General features: G+C 42.0%; 1 protein-coding gene across 1 annotated transcript in view; it reads right to left on the reverse strand.

Annotated features, from left to right (window-relative positions):
• LOC105184179 (zwei Ig domain protein zig-8) overlaps positions 1-11,715 on the reverse strand; it is a 133,075-nt gene extending 121,360 nt beyond the window's left edge. The window contains exons 1-2 of the mRNA XM_025301995.1: positions 11,608-11,715; positions 11,377-11,417 (exon numbers count right to left, since the gene is read on the reverse strand). The gene's annotated coding sequence lies outside the window, so the exon portion shown is untranslated. The remainder of the gene's footprint in view (positions 1-11,376; positions 11,418-11,607) is intronic.
• Positions 11,716-21,787: the final 10,072 nt, after the last annotated feature.

The following is a 21,787-nucleotide window of genomic DNA, read 5'->3' on the forward strand; positions in this document are numbered from 1 at the left end:
TGCATGCGGTGACAATTAAGCGTATTAGCGCAGTCGCCGCAAATGCCACGACGAAACTTCGCGGGAGGCACGCCGCCCGAAGAGTAGCCGCCGCCGCTGCCGTCGTCGCGGCATTAGTTGACAGTCTTTGTGGCAGTAACTGCTTCCGGTTTACACCGGCATTCCACTTACCGCTCCAATCCGGCAACGAGGATCAGAAGGCTGACGGCGTGTTAATGCCCGCGGCTGAAAGGGATACGGATCGCAGATTGCACCTCCCACGACTCGGCACGCGCGCTATCGGCAAGCCGGACTTTGCGGCATCGCGATGCTAACAGCGATGCTGTTACCGCAGATATGCTAATTCGCCGCCATAGCCGCTTCTCGAATATTCCTGCGGAAGGTCACGGGACCTTCGCGGGTCATTTCTCTGCGACTTGCGAGGGATTACTCGAGGTCGCGTCTCAGCCGCGCATCGCGCTCGATCGTTCAGCGAGGATTTCACGGGATTTCTGATCCCGAGTAATTCATCGGAACGACCACACGTTGCGATCGACGCTTTTATTTGCCGGTATTCTTACGGTGTTGGACTTTTTCCACGCGCACGTTATGAGGCTGTTAACCCTTTCCTCTCTGAATATAAATTTTTTCCCAAATCGAAGATAAGGCTAAGGTCATTAACTCCTTTGTCCTTAACTCATCATTTATTTATTTAAATTTAATGGTCCGACCTGACTTTGTCTTCCAAGGATTCATCTCCTGAAGCAAATTTTTTAAACCATTTTTGAGCGGTTCTTGATATCACTGCACCTTCTCCAAATCCGGTACAAATCATCCTACAACGCCTGGACAGCGTTCCAAGTTGAGTTTGAGTTTATAAAGCAAACGCGCACGAAGAACACACAGATATTTCGAAAGATTGAAATTGCTGTTAACAGCTCGAAAGACTACGAACGGATGAACAAAAGTATGAAATTTATTACTCAGTGAACAAACAGTGGATGACGAATTATTATACAGGGTGTCTGAGAAATTTTGGACCAACCCATTTGAATAGGTAGAACAAGTAAAACTGAACAATAAAGTCATATAAAATTTTCAAGAATCGCAATAGTTATTGAGTTATTAATTAAAACGTCTGAGCTAATGAGCGCACGGGAGACTGTAGGCCGGACTCGACAGAAATACACATACAGAAGAATACATGCATATCGCAAGATACGGTGATCATCTTTTGTTTATGATCGTCGTCTACGACAATGATCCGATAGACACGTTTTCAGTCGCATGAAATTGTTTGATACGCGTCGTGCTCCTCCGCAACAAAAAATGAAATTTGCTCCAGAAAAGTACACTGGTATGATTATTGTCTATGGGCCAGCGAGCAAAAATACGCGTGCTGCAGCTCGCATCTATACGGCACGATTTTTCAGGTGTGCAAGATGTCCGTCGAGAAAAGTGATTTTACGTGCAGTGTAAAAGTTACGCGAGACTGGATATTTAGTGCATAACTATAGAGCACAGCTGGTTAGTACATCTCGCCGCTGAAGACGAGGAAAGAATCTTGTGTGTTGACCCGCCTCGTGTAATCAGCTGATTGTCTTTGCTACGAGTATTCAGAAGTAGAGGAGACCGAGAATAGTTGATACACGGGGCACGTTGATAAAATTATTGCAAAATGACATAAAATTGCATAAAAAATATAGTAATTCTGCAAAAACATTGCAGTCAGGTTGTAATAAGTTATTTCAGGCTAACTAGTGTATTTTCAGAAACAAAAAACATTTCTAGTTTTTGATAATCGAAAGTAAAATAAATCAAACATATATATCATGTTATATTAATAAATCCGGTCATTATATTATGATTGCAACAGCTTATTTAGAATCTTTATTTTAAAAGTAATAATTTTTAGTTATATTGACGACTTGAAATATACTTTTGTTTATACAATAACCAAAATATGTAAATATGGTGAACTGGGGCTGGTTGTTACGGAGTCTGTTGTTACGCCTGTCAGCTATTTATTGTAACCTACTGCACTAGTTCAGTAAGTGCACTAGTTCATTAATGTAGTTAAAATAATTGACAAATATACTTTTATGTTTATATCATTGATAAATATATTGATGTTTACATCATTAATGCTACATGAATACATATTTTATTTGCAAAATATTAATAGTTATGTTATGCACATTTTTCATTTATTTCTAATCATTAAAAGTATTCTTTGAAATACAGAGATCTGTAACAACTCATCCCGATAACTGTAATAACTGACCTCATACATGAGGTTAGTTATTACAAATGCTGTCGCCTTATATTTTTCATTGGTGCAACAAAATTAATAGAAATATTCAATCGAAAAAATAATTTTTGTGTTGTATAAGTATGTAGTTATTAAAAAATTCTCATGTTGCTTATATTACATTTATTACTTGCGCTTCAAAAATTCTTTGAAAAAAACTGTAACAACTAGCCCCGGTCTTCCCTAAGTTATTTGTCCCGTCTATTGTGTTTATACTTCTGTCGAGTCCGGCCTACCATTTCCCGTGCGCTTATTGGCCCGGACGGTTTAATTAATAACTCAATAACTATTACGATTCTTGGAAAATTTTACATGATTTTATCATTCAACTTCACCTGTTCTACCTGCATAAATTGGTTGGTCAAGAATTTCTTAGACATTCTGTATGCACAAATTATTCAAATAACGATTCATGCGCGAGCGACAGGACTTTTTTGGTTACCCGATATTTATGATATCTCAACGCGTATCACTCGGGACGGAAGGGTCAAACATTTGAAAAACGTTACTTAAACTGAAACGAAAACAGCCCGTTCTGCAATTCCTTCCAGCACACCGAGATGCGCATCGACGCGCCGAGTAATTACTTAATACTTTCGCCGATACCGCAGCAAATTGGAAGCAATCACCGAGTCACGTACTTGAGGATGGATCGCACGATCGAGATGCTGGGAAATTACGCGTCTGGCTTGTAATCTCTCAAGATTATACCGATATCTCTATCGAAGAACAACGACGAGAACGACGACTCGCTCTCAAGACTCAATTGTGACGAGTCGACGATTCGCTCCGAGCGTAATAAGTTTTATGTTGATATGCAAATGTCACGCTGCTGCACGAGTCGACAAACATTTAAGTATTTGGCGCGCGAGCTGCTGGTTGCAACGCGCTGTAATGAGTTTAACGTAGTTCCGCGTGTTGTCGACGTTTCTGATAAACAGGAAGTTCCGGCGAGCGGCGCGCAAGTGAATCGATGCTTGATATTCGACGGAGCGATCACGCCGCGAAAGAAAACGGGCAAGCCGCGCGCGGCGTGTCGTCGCGCAGAATTCCAAGCCAATTTCCGGGTCCCGATGATTGCAACAAATGGCTATCGACCCGACCGAATCGTGAAATTAATTTCCACCTTTAATCGTCACAAGCGCTTTTCCCGTATGTGTTACCCGTAATGCACGTTATCGTGATGAATTACCGTTGTTAATCCGTGCTGCAACATATTGCGAAAGGACGCAAGCTCTCAATATCGCAAACTGATATATTACATGTACAAATGAATAATCCAAACTTTTTTAAGGGGCTAAGAAATTAAGTTTTAAATAATCAAATTTTCCTCCTTTACGGTTATGTAATATGTTAACATATAGCTGTTAAAAATTACATTTAATATGGCGGAAGGCTCAACATAACCTCAAAAATGATTCAGTTCAGTATAGCTAAGGTGCATATCCGACATTGCATTCTTTTTCCAACGAATTCTAACAAGGAAAAAATACTGCAAGAGCATGCGTATTGATTTGTTCCTTTCTTAGCGAAGGTGTTGTATCGTACGATACGTGCATTTTGGTTTAGACGGTTTAAAAGCAGCGATTTCAGTCTAAGTGACAAAGAACGTCCTGGAGGCCCTCGGAAGTGCGGCAACAATTGGATTTGGAGCAACTGCTCGCTGAGAATTCAGCACAAACGCAAAAAGAGCTTGCAGAGCAGTTAGGAGTAACGTAACAAACTATTTCTAAACTCCTACACGAGATGGGAAAGATTTAGAAAGACGGAAAATAGATTCCGCATGAACTCACTAAAGCTAACAAAAATCAACGAGTGGCAGTGTGTCTTTCTCTTCTCAATAAGCAGCGTAGAAAGTTTTTCTTGTGGGAAATGGTTACGGGCGATGAGAAGTGGATACTTTATGACCATACGAAGTGCAGAAAGTCACAGGTAAATCCCGGCGAACCATCAACATCGGTCGCAAAGTCAATACACTTCGGAAAGAAGATTCTGTTCTGCATTTGGTGGGATATGAAGGGCGTGATTTATTATGAGCTATTAAAGACGAATGAAACAATTCTGCGGACTGCTACCAACATCAATTAATCCGTTTGAGTCAAGAATTAGAACGAAAACGCCCGTATAGTGGCAAAGGAGAACGTCCTACGAAATTGTTGCATGATAACGCTAGGCCACATATTGCTTCTACGACACAAGACATCATAATGAGTCTTGGCTGAGACGTCTTGCAGCACCTGGTGTATTCGCCAGACATCGCTCCTATCGATTTGTTTCGGACCATGCAACATGCTTTGTCCGATACGCGCTTCAAATCAGTGAATGAGATTCGAAAATGGCTTGACGACTGTATTGTGTCCAAAGATACAACATTTTTCCGACATGGAATTCATCAGCTGCCCGAAAGATGGTTTAACCCTTTAACGCCTATTGGTAATTATAGTTATCAGAAACGTATTTAATAATCCATAACTTAGTCAAGAAAGGAGATATTTTCGTTTTCTTTGCACCACTGTAAGGGTGAATTCTTTTTCTAAAAAATGGTATATAGATTGTATGTAGATTCGGTTTAGTCTGTTTTTAACTCAGTTTTAATGATAACATGTTTTGTCAAATTCCAAGTAGGCATATTTAGCATTGTTACTGAGCATTGTTACATCTAGAAGTGTACTATAAATGAATAGATTGGTATTTGTTATAATTTTATACATTTGGAAGCTTTCTCAGATGCAAAATGTGAAATTAAAAGAATACAGAAATTCAAAATGACGAATCCAATATGGTGGACACGAAAATCAAGAAATCAACCTATTTTCGTCAAACTTGGTGACCTACAGTTTTTTATGCGGCGAAAAATGAAGGGACGATTGACTATCTATGAGGATAGTCCCAGAAGTACCTGACCTGACAAAGAAAACACAAAAAATTTGGGAAAAAACATCTTTATTTCTCTACATAGTCTCCTTTTAGCTCAATATACTTTTCCCAGCGATATTTAATAGTTTCGATACCCTGTTGATAGTGGGAATCGTCGAGCTCCTCAAAATAGCCATCAAGCCACCTTGGTACATTGTTTTGACTTCTCTTGTTCTTTCGTCTCAGGTGTGAAGTGACGGACCCATGTTTCATCCATGGTTATGAATCGACGCAAAAACTCGGCTTTATTGCTGCGAAACTTCGCCAAACACTCGATTGAAACATCCTCACGACGCTGTTTTTGTTCCAATCGCGGCACCCATCTTGCGCACAGCGTTCTCATGTCCAAATTTTCAGTCAATATGCGATGTACAGCACTTTTTGAAATGCCTAGCATGTCTGCTGCTAACTCGCGCACTTTCAGTCGACGGTCATCCAATACCATTTTGTGGATTTTCTTCACCATTTCTGGCGTGGTCACTTCATTTGGTCGACCACTGCGATGTTTGTCTGGCAGCTCGCACGGCCTCGTTTAAACTCTGCCACCCAATATTTTACTGTTGTAAACGAAGGGGCAGACTCCCCCAGAGTAGAATTTAGTTCCGCTTTGATATTGGTTGGACTGAGGCCTTTCAAATGAAAGTATTGTATCACATAATGATGACCAATTTTTTCCATGTTTACAAATTCACTGAGAGCGTTCACTATTGATGGCTGCCAAACAAATATTAAACAACGTAGCGTCGTCAAACTTCAAACTTAAGCTTTATAAGGTTGATACTTTCTACCATGGTCATTCTTTTCAAACAACAACCGCTATCTATACGTCAGGTCAGGTACTTCTGGGACTACCCTCGTAAATGGTGATGTATAAGATATTCTTCTGAAACAGTAAGCTTGATGCTCTGAATGATAAATTTCATTCACAAATATAGTAAAGTTTCAGCTCAAAAATGTCAAGCTGACTATCAGAATTATGTCGTATAGATTACCCTTCATTTTTCTCTGTATAGATTACTCATTTCGTATATGCTTTTAGGATTCAAGTCATATTTATCAATAAACAAAAAAACGAACGATGAAAAAAACCAAACTAACGAAACCAATAAACGAAAAAAATTCAGATTTTATTCTTAAAACACTTATAAAAAAGTCGGGCGTTAAAGGGTTAAAGTTATATAAAACAACGACGAATACTTTGATTGACAAATTCGTTTTACTTTCTTATAAAATAAACCTTGAACTTAGCTGAAAAATTTAGATTATTCATTTGTACAACTAATAATTTTGCACAAAGAAAAACTGAGGGAGCCCGCTTCGTCGAGGGTCGGCGGTCTTCGCGGCAGACTCGAACTTCGCGGAGCGTTCGAGCTCGACATTCTGCAGTGACAGCGTGAGTTCTCGCTGAGAATGTCACCGTGAATTACTTATGTCGTTCGATGTCCGTTGACACAACGGCCTCTATTATGTGGCAGGAAGGACGAGCAATGCTGCGCCGCAGTTGCCATCCCACTTCATCGGTTTACCCCAAAACGATGTAAAAGTATCGCTCACGCGAGCTTCATTAGCATTTAGAGTGGAGAGAGATTTATTCTCTAGCTGTGACTGCTGGATCACGACACGGCATGCATAGGATTATCTTTGAGGACCTGGACAATAGTGACCTAATCCATTTACAAAGGAAACGAGGTACTTTCGTGGGGCGATCTCTCGAGCAGCCTCGTCTCTCTCTCTCTCTCTCTCTCTCTCTCTCTCTCTCTCTCTCTCTCTCTCTCTCTCTCTCTCTCTCTCTCTCTCCCTCCCTCTCTGTGTCTCTCTCTGTCTCTGTCCGTCTCTGTTCCTCACGCGCGCGCTCGTCGCGCTGCCTCGGGATTTTACGTCTCAACGTTCGTTTTCGTGCCTCCGAGTCACGTAACGGCAATGAGATAACGACAAATCTTTTATCTGCGCGCGATCGGAAGCCGATATAATTTCCGCGCGTTTATTCTCAAATCTGGACATGCGCGCATTCCGCGCAATTGAGTCGTGCGTTGTTAAAAATTCATAACCGAAAACGAGCACGAATTACTGTCGTTGAGTTTCACGATACATTAGGCAATTCGAGTGGCAACCCGAGCGATTCATTGCCGCGCGAGCGGAACGGCCCCCTTTGACATTTCGATTCCGAGTGCGCTATCGCTCGCACGCTGACATTTAAAAATCGCCAAGCGCAATCCGATTTTCCCTAATCACTTTCGACGCGCGTGAATGATTGCGCAAATAACCGCGGGCGTTAATTGCGATCCCTAAAGTCAATATTAGCGCAAGACCGTATAATTCGGCCGGCGGAATCGCTAGTAATATCGTATAATTACGACGTGTGTCCATCAACGCAATTATTGCGTGTTACTATTATTATTGTTGTTATTATTATTACGCGTGCACAGAAGCGCGAAATGTTGCTTTGCGCAAGCTCCGAGTGCAGTCGCCGCGATTGCGGGCGAAGAAATTTGCGCTACATTTGAGGAGAAACGAAACTGATTTTAACGAGCTGCCGGGGCGGGACTCGCTCGACAAGAATTCGCAATTGCTCACATTTACCGGCGAAGGCGCGAGCCCGCAATAAGCGACTGCCGGGCGTTATACGGCGCCGAAGTTACCCGCGCGAACGCAGCTGCTTTGTATTTGCGGCGCGAGCCGGGAGGCGATCACGGCTCGTGGAAATCCGAACATTCTTGCCGAACGCCATATGTCGCCAGGACTCGGCACCGCGACGCGAGAAGTTACAGCTTAAAGCAGATCGTCATTAGTAGCCGGTATATATGGTAACGTATATGCGCTACTTGGCACTAAGGAGGAGAAAGTTGCCGAGATTGTAAATTGTACCATCTTTATGCTTCGTGGAATCCAAAGGCCTAGCGCCATGTACGTATTATACGACGTTCACTTATCGTCATAAAGTTAACAGAAAAAAGTGAGTGCTCATACGCGGAAGCGTTTTGTTAAAAAAAAAAAATAAAGCAAGTTTTTTTTATTCTTAGTAGTAAGTTTTACCCGTTTTTACACAAGGCATTTCGAAAGTTTCAAAAAGTGTTCTACTTTAGCCGCTTGTCATTTTTATACTACACTAACATTGACGTATTCGCATGGCATAGTTTGGACATAACTTTACTCGGTCTATACTTTACTGCCATAATTTGGAAAACTGGAGTAGTCTCTCAAATTTTATTATATATTGATTGTCTGTATTGTATCGGTAAAATCTGGGAATTTCCAAGGAAATCTACATCTGTAACTATTGTTCTTAAAGTTTATAGAAAGCAATCTATTTTCTTCTTTCGTGTTACCTCTATTTACTTCCTGTTTTAATTAAAAAATAGATCTTTGTTTAGTGGTTATTTATTATTTCTTAATGAAATTTTAAAAAACGGAAACATTTGACTTCTGTAATTTTAATTTCAAGGATGAAATAGATCAATTCTGCAATTTCTAGTTATATGGTTAAAAAATGATTTTATGAATATAAAATGTCAATTTTCATATAAAATAAACTTTATATCAAAGTGGATATAATTTTGATAATATTTTTAGTAAGTAATAGCAATTTTAGTAAGTAACCATGAGTAATATGTTCCATTTTATAATTAAAACAATTTTTTTTAGTTTTTTATAGAAACTATAATTTTAATTAATTCCTCAGTTAATTTTATAAAAGCAGAAATATTTTCTTTTTGTAATTAAAATTTTATTTTTGTAATTAAAATTTATTTAGTTTCTTGTATAAACTGTAATTTTAATTAAACATCGTATTTATTTAAATTATTTGTATTTTACTTTTATTCCTTCATAGTTTTTAAATTAATCACATCGGGACGACAAAGGAAGCACGGTACAATTTGAGAAACTCTATGGACAATTTAAGCAATTAGTTACCAAAATTGTATCACTTGCGGAGGTTTTAAAAAAGACATATCTGCAGAAGATGTTGCTATGCAAAAAGTCTAAAAAAATTATAAAATGTCACAAACAGATCAAGGATAACTTCCAATTAGTCTTTGTCCTAAGTTTTATTAAGTAGTTACAAATTATGAAAAAAAAATTGGAAACTGGTCCAATATGGGGCAACCTTATCCTACCAATCCAAAGTTTTTCCCTTTACCTCGCGACTATGCCGTTGTGCGGGAGCGGGGGAAGGGCGCGATCGTGGATGCGGCTTTTCGCGAAAGGAGAGCAACGTCGTAGTAGGAGCGACATCTCTCATTTTTTTTTCGTGCAAATTTAATTAGCGCTTTGTTGATTCCCCTTCGGTCTGGCAGAGTGCCAATGGTCCGTTCATTTTCGCCTCGACATGGAAATGTAGCAGAGATGTCACTCGGCTGCGTGACCGGCTACTTTTGATCATTTGACGTTACGAGAAATCGATGTGAGCGGCTCGATTTGAAACGGCGATGTCTTTTTTTCTTCACCTAAACACGCGGAGTTGTTCGATTTATCTCAAGCGGGCTTTCGATCGGAAGATTAGCTTCAGTAGTGGAAAATCTCGCCGAAGGAGAGGCCTTCGAATGCGACAGTGAGGCACTCTCGGCGGCAGAATTATTCTCCCTTGGCTTATCGTTGAGAGAAGAGTGCGCGTGAAAAAAGACTCGTCCAATTAATTCCGTCATTTTACAGCGATGTGTAATTGCAATCGCCATTTCGGGAGATTCGTTTGTATGTGTGAACGTGCTCTCCTCCCCCCTCTCATACCAAACTTCCCTTTTGATCGAGTCGGTCATGTTGAAAGCCGATGAAAATGCTTGTATGATGTAACTAAACGTGTCGGACATTTCTCGTTACACTGATAATGATATGGCTATGAGCCTCGTGTTAAAGCCGAGCTACGAGACTTTATTCCAGCGAGGAGGAGAAAATTTATCGATCGGAGATATAGACAAGCCGAACGCGGCGCGACATTACACAGTCGCGTCTTCTATAGGAAACCCTCTTACAATGATTGTATTCGACAGAGCGGCTCGTTAATCGCCGTCCGTCGGATTGAGCCCTCGCTTTTTTTCATGGTTCTTTGTGAAACGCGGTGCCATTCACGTTCCGATATCGACATACAGCCGCCGGCTAGAAAAAAAAGGAAGGAAAATGTGGAACGTACATTCTGTACGGCCGACAGTCAGAGGAAGAAAAAAAGAGAAACGGAAAGAGAGTCAAATGGGAGGTTTTTGCGTAAAGCGCGAAAGGCGCTTGATTTCGGAGGAAGAAATCAATTGTGCCGAAAGCGCGATAGTTTTTGACGTGAAATCCAGGCCTCGCTGCGTCGAGCGATTGCTGACAATATTTTTTTTCTTTTCTAATGCAGTGTATAACATTTCGTGTTTTCTCCTCTCGATCCCGTCGCCTTCTATTTGCCGGATAGAGTTCGATCGTTAGCATTGCAAGGCGTTGCAAGATGTGAATTCGCGCGCAAAAATAAAGTACAATAAATTGCAAGATTCTCATTCTTCCGACCTCATGTCTTAAATAAAAAGCAAATGTTTACGATTATACACAATGTTGTGATTTGGAACCCTTTCAGCCGCTTTCGCGCTCATTTCAATTGTTTCGTTTGCTCCTTTTATGTAATTTTTTTGCAGATATAATATATATATATATATTTATTTATATTTAGAATAATTTATATACATGTATAATTTATATACATATATAATAATAATTTGTGCAGAGAAGTAGTGATATATACCATATATATATATATTTTATATATTATATATTTATTATAAATAATATATATATAATATAGAGAAAGAGAAAAGAAAGTGGTATTATAGCCCTCCATTCATATTTTGTACAATAATGATCTTAAAGTGAGAACTGAATGATTACGTTTGTCACAATGTTGTTTAATCGATTATAGACTCAAGTTTACGTAATGTTTATGCAGCAAATAATTACATATCTTGATTTCAATATAATAACAAACTAAAGCATTTATATCTGTATCTTCTAATGATTCAGAGTAAATATAAAAGAGAGAAATATATATTATATCTTAAAGATTCTGTTGTGTAATACGGTCATTGAAAGGCACGATCTCCTGATTATTTCGAGCAATGTGTGAAAAAAGTATAATTAAACATTGATTTTCTCGACATATTGCAAACACCCATCACCATAAAAATGTCTTTGCTTCTCTGACTCACCGATACACAGTAGACAGAGTCAGCCGCGTTCTGCTGCGGATCTGTAACAAAAAATATAGTTTCGTTAGTTAAACCGTTAAGTTAAAAGTTAAATTAGGTTGAGTTCAATTCGCGGAAGCGTGCGCGCAGATACAAACGTTGACCCTTTGCCATTGTAATTAAATGGCTTTTATTCCAATCGCTCGCTTTTCGATCGCAATAAATCAAGAAGAAACGATCGGTGAATCTCACCTTCAAGCCGACTCTGCTCGGCCCGAACCGGATCCTCCGGTGCGGCATCGGCGTCCGTCGAAACTGCGTCCCGACAACCGCAGCTATCGCGTGGCTGCAAACTCCAGCAGATCTGTAACAAAAAACGAGTTTTCTCATTAGTATTACAGCGACAAATGCGTTCTGCATCAAGAGTACGAAGACTCGAGACTACAAATTAGCTTCTTCAACTTAACCAAGTTAACTAATAAAAGTTTACCTTTAAAGATCATGAAACACTGCTATTGCTCAAGATGCTCCGGATCGTCACGTACACACACACACACACACACACACGCACGCACGAATATTACGCGTTACACGCGCGCGTACACTGTGATCGAGCGTGAAAATTCGGAAATTATTACGCGCGGCGATCCGCCGATCCGTCCGCCGCCGCGACGTAAACAATAATGAAGGAAACGGTCGCGGCAATTGCGTACTTATGAACATGTTGTTTTCAAAGTCGCGCGACCTTGTCCCGCCGGGACGCGTCTCAGAGAGCCCGTAACGTTGTATGAAACTTACCTTTTTAAACAAAAAGATAAAAAGAGGCGCCAAGTACACGCGCAACATGTATTGTGTTATTTTTAAAAATTTCAAATTATTTTTTTTCAAGTTATAACATAATATGTAACATAGTATGTAACATAAAATTTTACAAGTAAAATTTATAACTATAATAAAACTCTGCAACACTACTTTACAAAAGGAATGATATAAACAGCAATGTTTTAGTACTTTTAGTACTGTGTATCGTACCGCACCTGAGCGTGTATCTTTGGGCAATGTAATTTATTATTTTCGTTATACAAGTAATAAGTTTGTACAAGTACTTATATCTCAAAACTTATATCTCTAACAATAAATTCTTCTATTGAATACTATAAATAAAACTCTACAAAACTGTTCTATAAAAAAATGATATAACAAAACAATAGCATCAACTGAAAAACTCTACTCAACATCAACTCTGCAAATAAGAGCGATTTGCAATTTGAAGATAAATGTATCGAAAACTCTTAATGATACACAGTCCAGTACTTCAAAAACAGTATCTTCATTATTTACTAGAACACTGAGTTTTATGGTTATTTTACTTGTTATTACAATAAATTAGTTATTATAACAATGTAATAAAAATATTTAATGTAAAAGTCTTGGCTTCTTTCTTTCTCTCTGTCTCTCTCTCTCTCTCTCTCTCTCTCTCTCTCTCTCTCTCTCTCTCTTTCTCTCTCTCTCTTTATTCTAGCAATATTCTTCTCTCTCTTCTCTCTATCGCTTGCTCACTCGCACTCGCTGCCTCTTCAGCGCGCTTATAACGCCTTTGATGTCGGAAAAGTGAGATGCACAAATCCCCTCTCCTCTGCGGTCTAGAGTTTCTTACTTTCTTACTGAATCGAAATTTTCCGTGATTTGAACTTTATTTTAAAATATCTACATTTAAAGACAACGTACACAAAAAACACAAAGACATTTTTCTTCCTATTTTTTAAGGCTGAATCGATTGGCAGTGAAAAAACCCTCGATCGGTTTAGCCATTACTGAGATATGAATATCTCACCTTTCAACTCGCAGTTTCGCGTAATATAGGCACGGTATATGCCTCGCGTCGTTCGGGCGTAATTTCGTTGCGCTTGAACTTGGCGCGAGGCACTACCGTGCCTCTTGATTACTTAGAATGTTATTTATAAAAATGTGGCAACACAGCATAATGGGTCAGCGAGAAAATGAAGTAGTAATGTGGCCTCTCACTGAAACTGATACAAAAAATTGATTTCGTTTAAAATAACACAAAATGTTTGGTTACGAAAATATATATTTATTCAAATTAATCTCTTAGAAGGAGAATAATAATGAATATAATTGCGAAATTTTAATGTGAATATTGATTTGCTTGTTAAGAAATATCTGCCAGAAAGACAGCAATGTAGTGCGAATATAAGTGCGATGGACTGCAGATTAGAATCGACTTATCGAATAATTACAATACTTTGGTGTAAAAACCTCGAGAAAGAGACAGTATTTTTCAACATTCTTACGGGGGACCAGATTAACGAAATATCATGCTATTTCATTTAACTGTGTATAATTTGAAAAGCGTACAGCCGAATATAATGTCAAGTAACAAGCAAAATACTCAATTGTACATATATCCGTGTGTAATAACACGCTTAAGTTTAAAAATAATGAGGAAACATATTTAGTATAATTAAGTGTTAAAATGTACCTTGAAAATCATTTCGGAATGCACGAAAGTAAAAATACGTTATAAAAAGTGCTAGCTATTACGTGTTGATATATTAGCGTCACTGCGCTAACGGCGAACTATTAAGCAAATGATTTCGTAAGTAATAACTGGAATTCGCTATCTAATAACGGAGATATTGAGAGTGGCCATAATACCACCTTCTACTACTCTGTATATCCTTTGTTGAGCACGAATTTCTCCGGTTAGATGAGCGCTCTCGTCGTCGAAATAATCGACGGCTTAGAAAATTGCATCCGCCTAGAGAAACGCGAGGTACTCGATAAGCTGGCACGTAGCTTCATAAACGCTTCCTGATGTTTCGATGCATCGCGAGAGCCAGGAAATTGCAGGTAGGTTTGGCGACTCGTCCGAAACGCGACAGGAAGCGAGAGGAGCAAAAATATTGCCGCGCGTAACGAGCTGTACGTGCTACTCGTAACCCGGTGTCCGCGTACGGCCGAAAATAAAATAAATTTGCGAAATCGAATGAAAGGCCGGAAGAGACGCGCAATGGAATCTATCGGAGCGAATTTCGCCGCTCGGCTTCGTGAGCGAGAAGCTGCCGCGAGGACGCAACGCGCACGCTCGTGAAGCCTTTACGAGCCGGTCGTGACATTTATCATGCCGAATCTGCATGACGCAAATCGCTCCGACTGATCAGCGTCATGAACACGTCATAATTCGCCCAATAGGACGAGGACTACCCTGCCTCTCTCTCTCTCTCTCTCTCTCTCTCTCTCTCTCTCTCTCCTCCTCCTCTCCCTCGCTCTTTCTCGGAGTATTCTCGACTCTGCCAAGCACCCTCGGGTCGCCCTGTTGTAAATCACGTGGCCAAGGCGACGAGCGTGAGCGTCAGACGTCAATTATAATAGCGATTTTATCGCTCGACGACGCGCCCTTGAATCTTTCTCGCAAACTGCTCCCTGAAACCTCCCTCTGCGCGAGTCTCTCCCTCTCTCTCTCTCTCTCTCTCTCTCTCTCTCTCTCTCTCTCTCTCCTCTCTCTCTCTCTCTCCCTCTCTCTCTCTCTCTCTCTCTCTTTCTCTCTGTCTCTCTATACACGACCTCACAAAGAACGCCGGTCTCGACGAGCCGAGCGCACGAGGCGCGCAACATTAAAAATGGTAACTTCACTTTGTTCGGCACTCGTAAATCTCGAGTCGAAGCCATGCTTTAGAGAAATTGCCAAGAGACAACGGAGTTGGGCAAACAGCGCCGAGGACATTGAGTTCTCCCTGGGGAAAGCGGCGGAAGCAGCTCGCGGAATGGAACGGAAGGAGTCGACGAAGAAGCGGAGGAAGACGAAGAGGAGTGACGAGGTACAAGGACGTGCTCGTCCGATGTTCTCTTTTAGTTTCCGGCCGCTCACGTCTGCGAAAGAGAGAACAATCAGTATTGTGGAGTCGAGCGGAGCAGAAGGAGCGGGAAGATGAAGACGGACAGACACGCTAAGAAAGCGAGAGAGCGCGAAATGCAGAGAGAAAGAGAGACGAAGAGAGGGAAGCGTGAGAAGGGCGAGGGGGGAGAGGAGGAGGAGGAGCGAAAGCATTGTGTAGCTTTGATGCAATTCGAAAGACTCATAACTGACGTTCAAAAGGGCAGCTAACGCTCGTATGATACCCGCTTGGCCGGCGTCCAGCGCCCGGCTCGGTTAAACGAAGCGAATCTTCTGTGATGTCAGTTTCCTCCTCCTTGGTCGCCATATGGCCTCCTGTCGCCCCATTATCCACCCCTTTCGCAGTAGCAGCTTGTTTTCCTACGGTCCTTCGTCCTCGAAACATCGCGCACGTGTGTCGCGTATACACAGACACCGATAACCTCATTCCGGTCGGACGGGGGGGATTCTCCTTACTCGCGCCCCCGCGTCGCGAGTGATTCGAAAGCAAATACTCTCCGAGTTACGCCGAGACGCTCGGCGTCCCGTTTCTCCGCGTCGTCGGTCTCGCAGCGCGCCCCTGTTTACGGGGAGAATACCGAGTAATTTCGCGTCGTCCGGCCGTTTGTACCGGAAGCCCGGGGAATCTCCGACTGGCCGGGGTCGAGCCACCGATAGAACTACCTTCCTGCACGTTCTATCGGCGTTTCCGTCCGGCGCTATTATAGATAAAAGCGGCCGCCGGTAAATTGTTGTTTCGATTGGACCACGAGCACCTTCTGTTCCATTATTTTCGACGCTCAGGCGGATTTTAAGGCACTTTATCTCGAATTTTTCTATTCTTTTCGCTTCTTTATCGTCGCGCGCGCGCGCGCGCCGAGCGGAGCGGAGCCCCGGCATGATTGCGAGATTGCGCGTCGTCCGCCGTCTCGCCGGGCTTTCTTCTCCCGCGTCGTTATTCGTTCTTACGTTGCGACGTAACGCGCGAAAGTGTGATAAATTGCGCGAGGAATTGCGATGAATATTGCACGGATTAATTTACGTTGCGCGCGCGTCGAGAAATCGCCGGCGACGTTTCAAGCGTCGCGCGACGCTCTGGCTCGCGTTCTGGCGATTCGACTTGACCGCGCGAATGATCCCCCCGATGCTTCGCCTCGGCGCGCCTTCAAAGTTCGTTACACCGCTGGTCTTTTGCAACCTGTTGGAAATGAGAGTCTCTCGCGGATTTACCGGCCGCCCTAGTCAGCTCTCGCACGGTGGCCGAGTCGTTCTTGGTAGGTAAGATATCGGGACCGATAAATCATCGCGTCGCGCTGTCGACGCGCTGCGCAAGCTGGCGCGAGAAATCGATGCTCGATCATTAACGAGATTTATACAGAACTCGACTCGCGTTTCTTCGCGCCCTGTCGAGCCCTGGCACTCGGTCGCTGTATTCAGCGCGACCCGGTCCTCCCTCGTGAAAAATTAAAGATCCCGGCCCGTCGCCGTTCCTCTCCCCTTTTTTTCCCGAGCATTTATCAAGCCCACGGAGCCGTAGAAACTGCACGAGCTGCAGAACGTAATCTTGAACAATTCGAAGAATACCGGACGATTTCCCCGCCCCATTTCTGCCGCTTCAACGTTTTCGTCCCCGCCGTCGCCGCTACCTCCGGGACCGAGCCGTCGCCGCCGTCACCGCCGCCGTTATTATCTTTTTAAGCGTCTCCTCGTTCAATCTAATTTTCGATTCTTCAATGTTATCGCCGGAAATTTTCGTCAATGCCGCACGCAACGCGCCGGAGAACGGATAAAGACTGTACCTTCGGCGTTTGTCTATCCACCTTTGACCCTTCGGCTCTGAAGCTATATCTTGGGATTGGATTTCATTCTTGTGAAGAATCCGCTTTCAGATGTGTACATCGTGTATGCTGAAAAGATGCAAAATATACAGCAGGGTTGGGAAAGTTATTTTTTAAAAGTAACTCGTTACCGTTACCATTACTTTCGGTAAAAAGTAACTCTAAGTTACCGTTACTCGTTACTGATCTTAAAAGATAACGCGTTACCGTTACTTGAAAGTAACGATATTTTATTTCGTTACTTTCAGTTACTTTTTTTTGTTGTAAATCCAGAATTATAAGAAAGGTGCTAAGACAAGATATAAATCGGACATAAGACGATTAGAAATATATATATATATATATATTTAAATATTTTTATTATTTTATGTTATTAAGTGTTGTACTTAATGAAAAGTTTCTTAATTAGTGGATATGAATTTAATATTTGGACATTAGTGCCTGTTGACTTTAAAAATCTTTACCATTCATCATAGGCAGATTTCTCATTTGATGTTTGCTATTTAAAATTAAAAAAGTCATCGTTATTATTGTGCTTATCAGACATCAAAAAATTTTTAATTGAAGGAATTCCTTATAAATCTTCTAAATACGTTTGCGCAAGTTTTCACTTATCTCCAGCTAAGCAACTCAATTTGGGATGCAAACAGCTGGCAATTATCAATTCTTCTTTTTCGAATGTAGTACAAAACCTAAAGTTAAATCAATAAAATTAAATATGAACATATTGATTTTTCTTTTTGATCAGATGAATGTTGTTTGATGAACATATAGCTTTCTGTATAGCTACGGTCAATGAATGACAATATGTGAGTCCATCTTTATTGGTTCTCATTAAATCCAGCATAAAACAAAAAATGCATAGAAATTAAATACAATTAAGTTTAATTTTATAAAAATTAAAAAGTAACGCTTAAAGTAACGGACGTTTTGTTACTCGTTACAAAAAAAATGTATCGCCGTTACTTTTTCGTTACTGACACCAAAAAGTAACGGCGTTACCTAATCGTTACTCAAAAAAGTAACGATACTAGTAACGGCGTTACAAGTAACGCGTTACTTCCCAACCCTGATATACAGCGCACTCTGGACTCGCGCGGATAATCTTTAGTCGCACGTAACAAAATTTCGACTAATCCGAAGGAGTCGTAGACCGCAAACGCGTTCTGTCGAAACTCGACAGACCGCGTCGCGTAATTACGCGCGTGTATTTAAAATTTCGTTCAGGCGACAAGAGTTAATGTCGCGACTTAATCCGCGGGGAACGGCGAAGCAAGTTGGTTGTAACAATAATTTTCGCCGGCACGCAAGCAAGCGAAACTACTATTTTCACCGAATACCATGGGAATGTTCGAAAGAGAGGGAGAGAGGGAGAGAAATAGAGAGAGCCAGAAGTGCGCGATTCTCTTCTTAACGTAATTACGTTCGCGTAAATGCACAGAGAGCACACATTTCCATTTAGCTTATAATAAACACCACTTTCACTCAGCGGGATTTACGGAGCTTATAACGGCCACCGCGCGGCCGATGTGCGACAATTTTTTATTCCGTTATTTCTCGCAGTCGTTCGCTTTTGCGCGAATGTCAAGATAATAATTAAACGCGTTTAATGCCGTCGGTATCTAAAGAGGATTAGCGGAATCCTGGTGACGCGGCTTGTCGCGGCAGAAATAATGAAGCGTCTCGATCGAACGTCGCCGGCGCTGCTAATAAACAATTTTCCTTCTGCCGTGAGAATATAGCTGGCAGGTGAATTACGATAACTTTGGTCCCCTCGGAATACCGCGCTAATTTGCTCAGGCGATGCTTGACGAGAGTTCGCTGGTGATGACTCATATATGAGCGGAAAAAGAAGAAGCGTCACAACATTGATATTGACTCATATATGAGCACCATGTATAGCTCTGTCAATTTTCAATGGATTTGCATCAAACTTGGTATACCCATGAATCCTGAATTAAATTTGAGAAATTCATAATGGTGGATTCAGGCGCTGTTAAAATAATTTTGTCAGTTTTTGAAGAATATTTATTACGATTGATATTTGATTTTGTGTGAATTCTTCTTTACAGAGGATTTTTCGCTGCTGACTAACCCGGGGAAATTTCAAAACTCAAAATAACACATCCAATATGGCGGCTCCAAGTGACTAATTTTGTTACTTTTTTATGGAGAAGATCATATTCGATATGTTCATATTTTTAGGATTGCTGATGAAAAATCAAATCGAAATTGCAGAATCTAAAATAGAAGACTCAATATATGACGGTTCTAGTAATTACCCTGATAGCACATGTTCTCCTGGGGACGTCCTAAGGACGTTCTAAGAACGCCTTGAGGATGAAACAATCCCCAGGATGTCCTCAAGACGTACTCTGGACGTCTTCTGGACATCTGTGCTATTAGAGTACCGGTATTAATATTATGGATATTCTTAGCGCCATTATTAGCTAATGAAATACCTTCAAGGAAATTACTTCTTTGTCGAATGGTTCTGATGGAAACTTCGAATTTATGACGGCCGTTATCTGCGACCAAAAAGTATACCGAGTTTGATACGAATGCACAAAGTTGGTCACTTGAAGCCGCCATTTTTAATTTTGCAATTTCGATCCTGGATTCATTGCCAGCGGCCTGAAGAAATCCTTATAGATAAACTTCCGCGTAAAATACGAAATTGTTCGCTCTCACTGGTTTTGATACAAAACATCGATTTCGGGTCCACCAGCGAAACAATTAAATAGGCAAATGCTTAAGCACCATCCGACCTAAAAATAACTTTCCCGAGCAATCGTCCCGAGAGACGATGATGTCGCGTTGCAGCTCGTTACCTCGCCGGCGATATAACAGAACGCGGCGTTTATTTCGCACGAGACGTCTACTTTATACGAGATACCGAATACGCGCTCATTAAATTCTCATTCCCAAAAGTGACGTAAGCCGACGCCGTCCTCGTTATCGCTCGCGCAGAAATTATCGATTGGCAATTAGATATCCGTAAGGTACATTCATAATGAGCCGATACCTGCACGCTTTGGCATCCCTCATCTCTTCTGAGCGCAAGATGAATTATCGCGCACGTTCGGGTCCCATCTTTCGCACGGTTATCGTCACGGTTATCACGGGCTACATTCTTTTCGCCAGGTTTTCGCGCAGCCGCTACCGGGCCGCGGGTTGTTAAGGTAAAAGCCGTTATTACACCGGCGATTACGGATCCGGTAAAAAGTCACGGGGCAGCTCGGCGGGAACTTGGCACGCGGCTGACAGCTTTACGATGACTATCGGCGAACATGAAAACGGTAAATTACGGCCGGCCATTGCGGCGCAGGCATGCCGCGTATTTTCCCGGCGTGTGAGCCGCCGTCGCTTTCACGAGCAAACTCGATAATCCGCGTGTATCGCGCGCGCGATGCCTCCTGCTCGAACAGTCATTTGCGGCGATTGTTGTAACTGATTGATCGCGCGAGCGCCATTTCGAATGGGCAGAAGCTGCGTCTGCACTTTCAATTATACGCCGTTAAAAGCAAGAGACAGAAAAGAAGACGACGCGCCTCTCCGTCTCTCCACGTTCTTTTTATCTTCTTCGAACACCTCTCCCCCCACCTCCCCAATGAGAGACCACGTGGACAGTGAATCATCCGCGGAGATTCATTCTTTTCCGTTCGGATCTCCGAGATCTGCCTCGAAACGCAATATTGTGCAAATCATATTTCTTCTTTGGTAACAAACTCAAACCGGACTAAACCGGATAGAAATAATAATCATAACGTTACATTAAATATAAAATATGACAAGAATTTATTTACAATATTAATTTCCAAACAATTTTATTAACAAGATTTGATTGAATAAAATAATGAACCATTACTTTTTCAATATATATGGTATGATGGATCGGCAGATCATCTACTGGATGGCTTTTCGTGGCGCTCGATCGTTTGTAGACGCTTGAAACAGAGAAACATTGCTAGAAAATCTGAACTCTCATTCCATTGATTGGATATAACTTAAAAACCGGACATATGACGCCCGGTTTGACTTATTAACCGGACACTGGACAAGACTTCTGAAAACTCGATAGTCCGGGTCAAAACCGGGCAATTGGCGACCCTATTCACAATACGTCTGCTCTTTTTGCTCGCTCGCTCGCATTTCGCGAGAGGTCCCGTCCCGACGCGGGGCGTGTGTACACGACGAAACAAGCGCGAATCGCAGTCTTGAGTTATCCGGCGCGCAGCGTTAACACTCGGAAGTTCCGTGCATATTGCCGGCCGTCGCAATTACTCGTGCATGAAACAAACACGGGGACCGACATCGGGCTGCGCGCGCGAGCGTGCTTCACCGTTGATTGCATAGCTCCGTCGATCGCATGTATATATTCTGATACGGAGAAACGTACACGCGGCTGTCGGCTACCTACAGCAGCGTCCACTGAAACCATCGGTTTGTTTCATGTTCCGAATTGACGTATATGTATATCTTCCCTCTCGCTCGCTCCCGCCCCCTGCTTCTTCCCACCCTCTCGTAGAACCAGCGGCGGCGGCGGCGGCGGCGGCAGCGGCAGCTGCAGCTCGACCGCGAGTCCGAGTCGAGCACATACTTGAAACTATCAGCTCGACTGTCAAACTGGAGTCGATAATGTAGTCGGCCAACGGGGGGGTATCCGCCCGGGGCAACTCTCGCACACCCGGCGGGGAGG

Source organism: Harpegnathos saltator, unplaced genomic scaffold, assembly GCF_003227715.2.
Source record: "Harpegnathos saltator strain DR-91 unplaced genomic scaffold, Hsal_v8.6 scaffold462, whole genome shotgun sequence".
Classification (NCBI taxonomy): domain Eukaryota; kingdom Metazoa; phylum Arthropoda; class Insecta; order Hymenoptera; family Formicidae; genus Harpegnathos; species Harpegnathos saltator.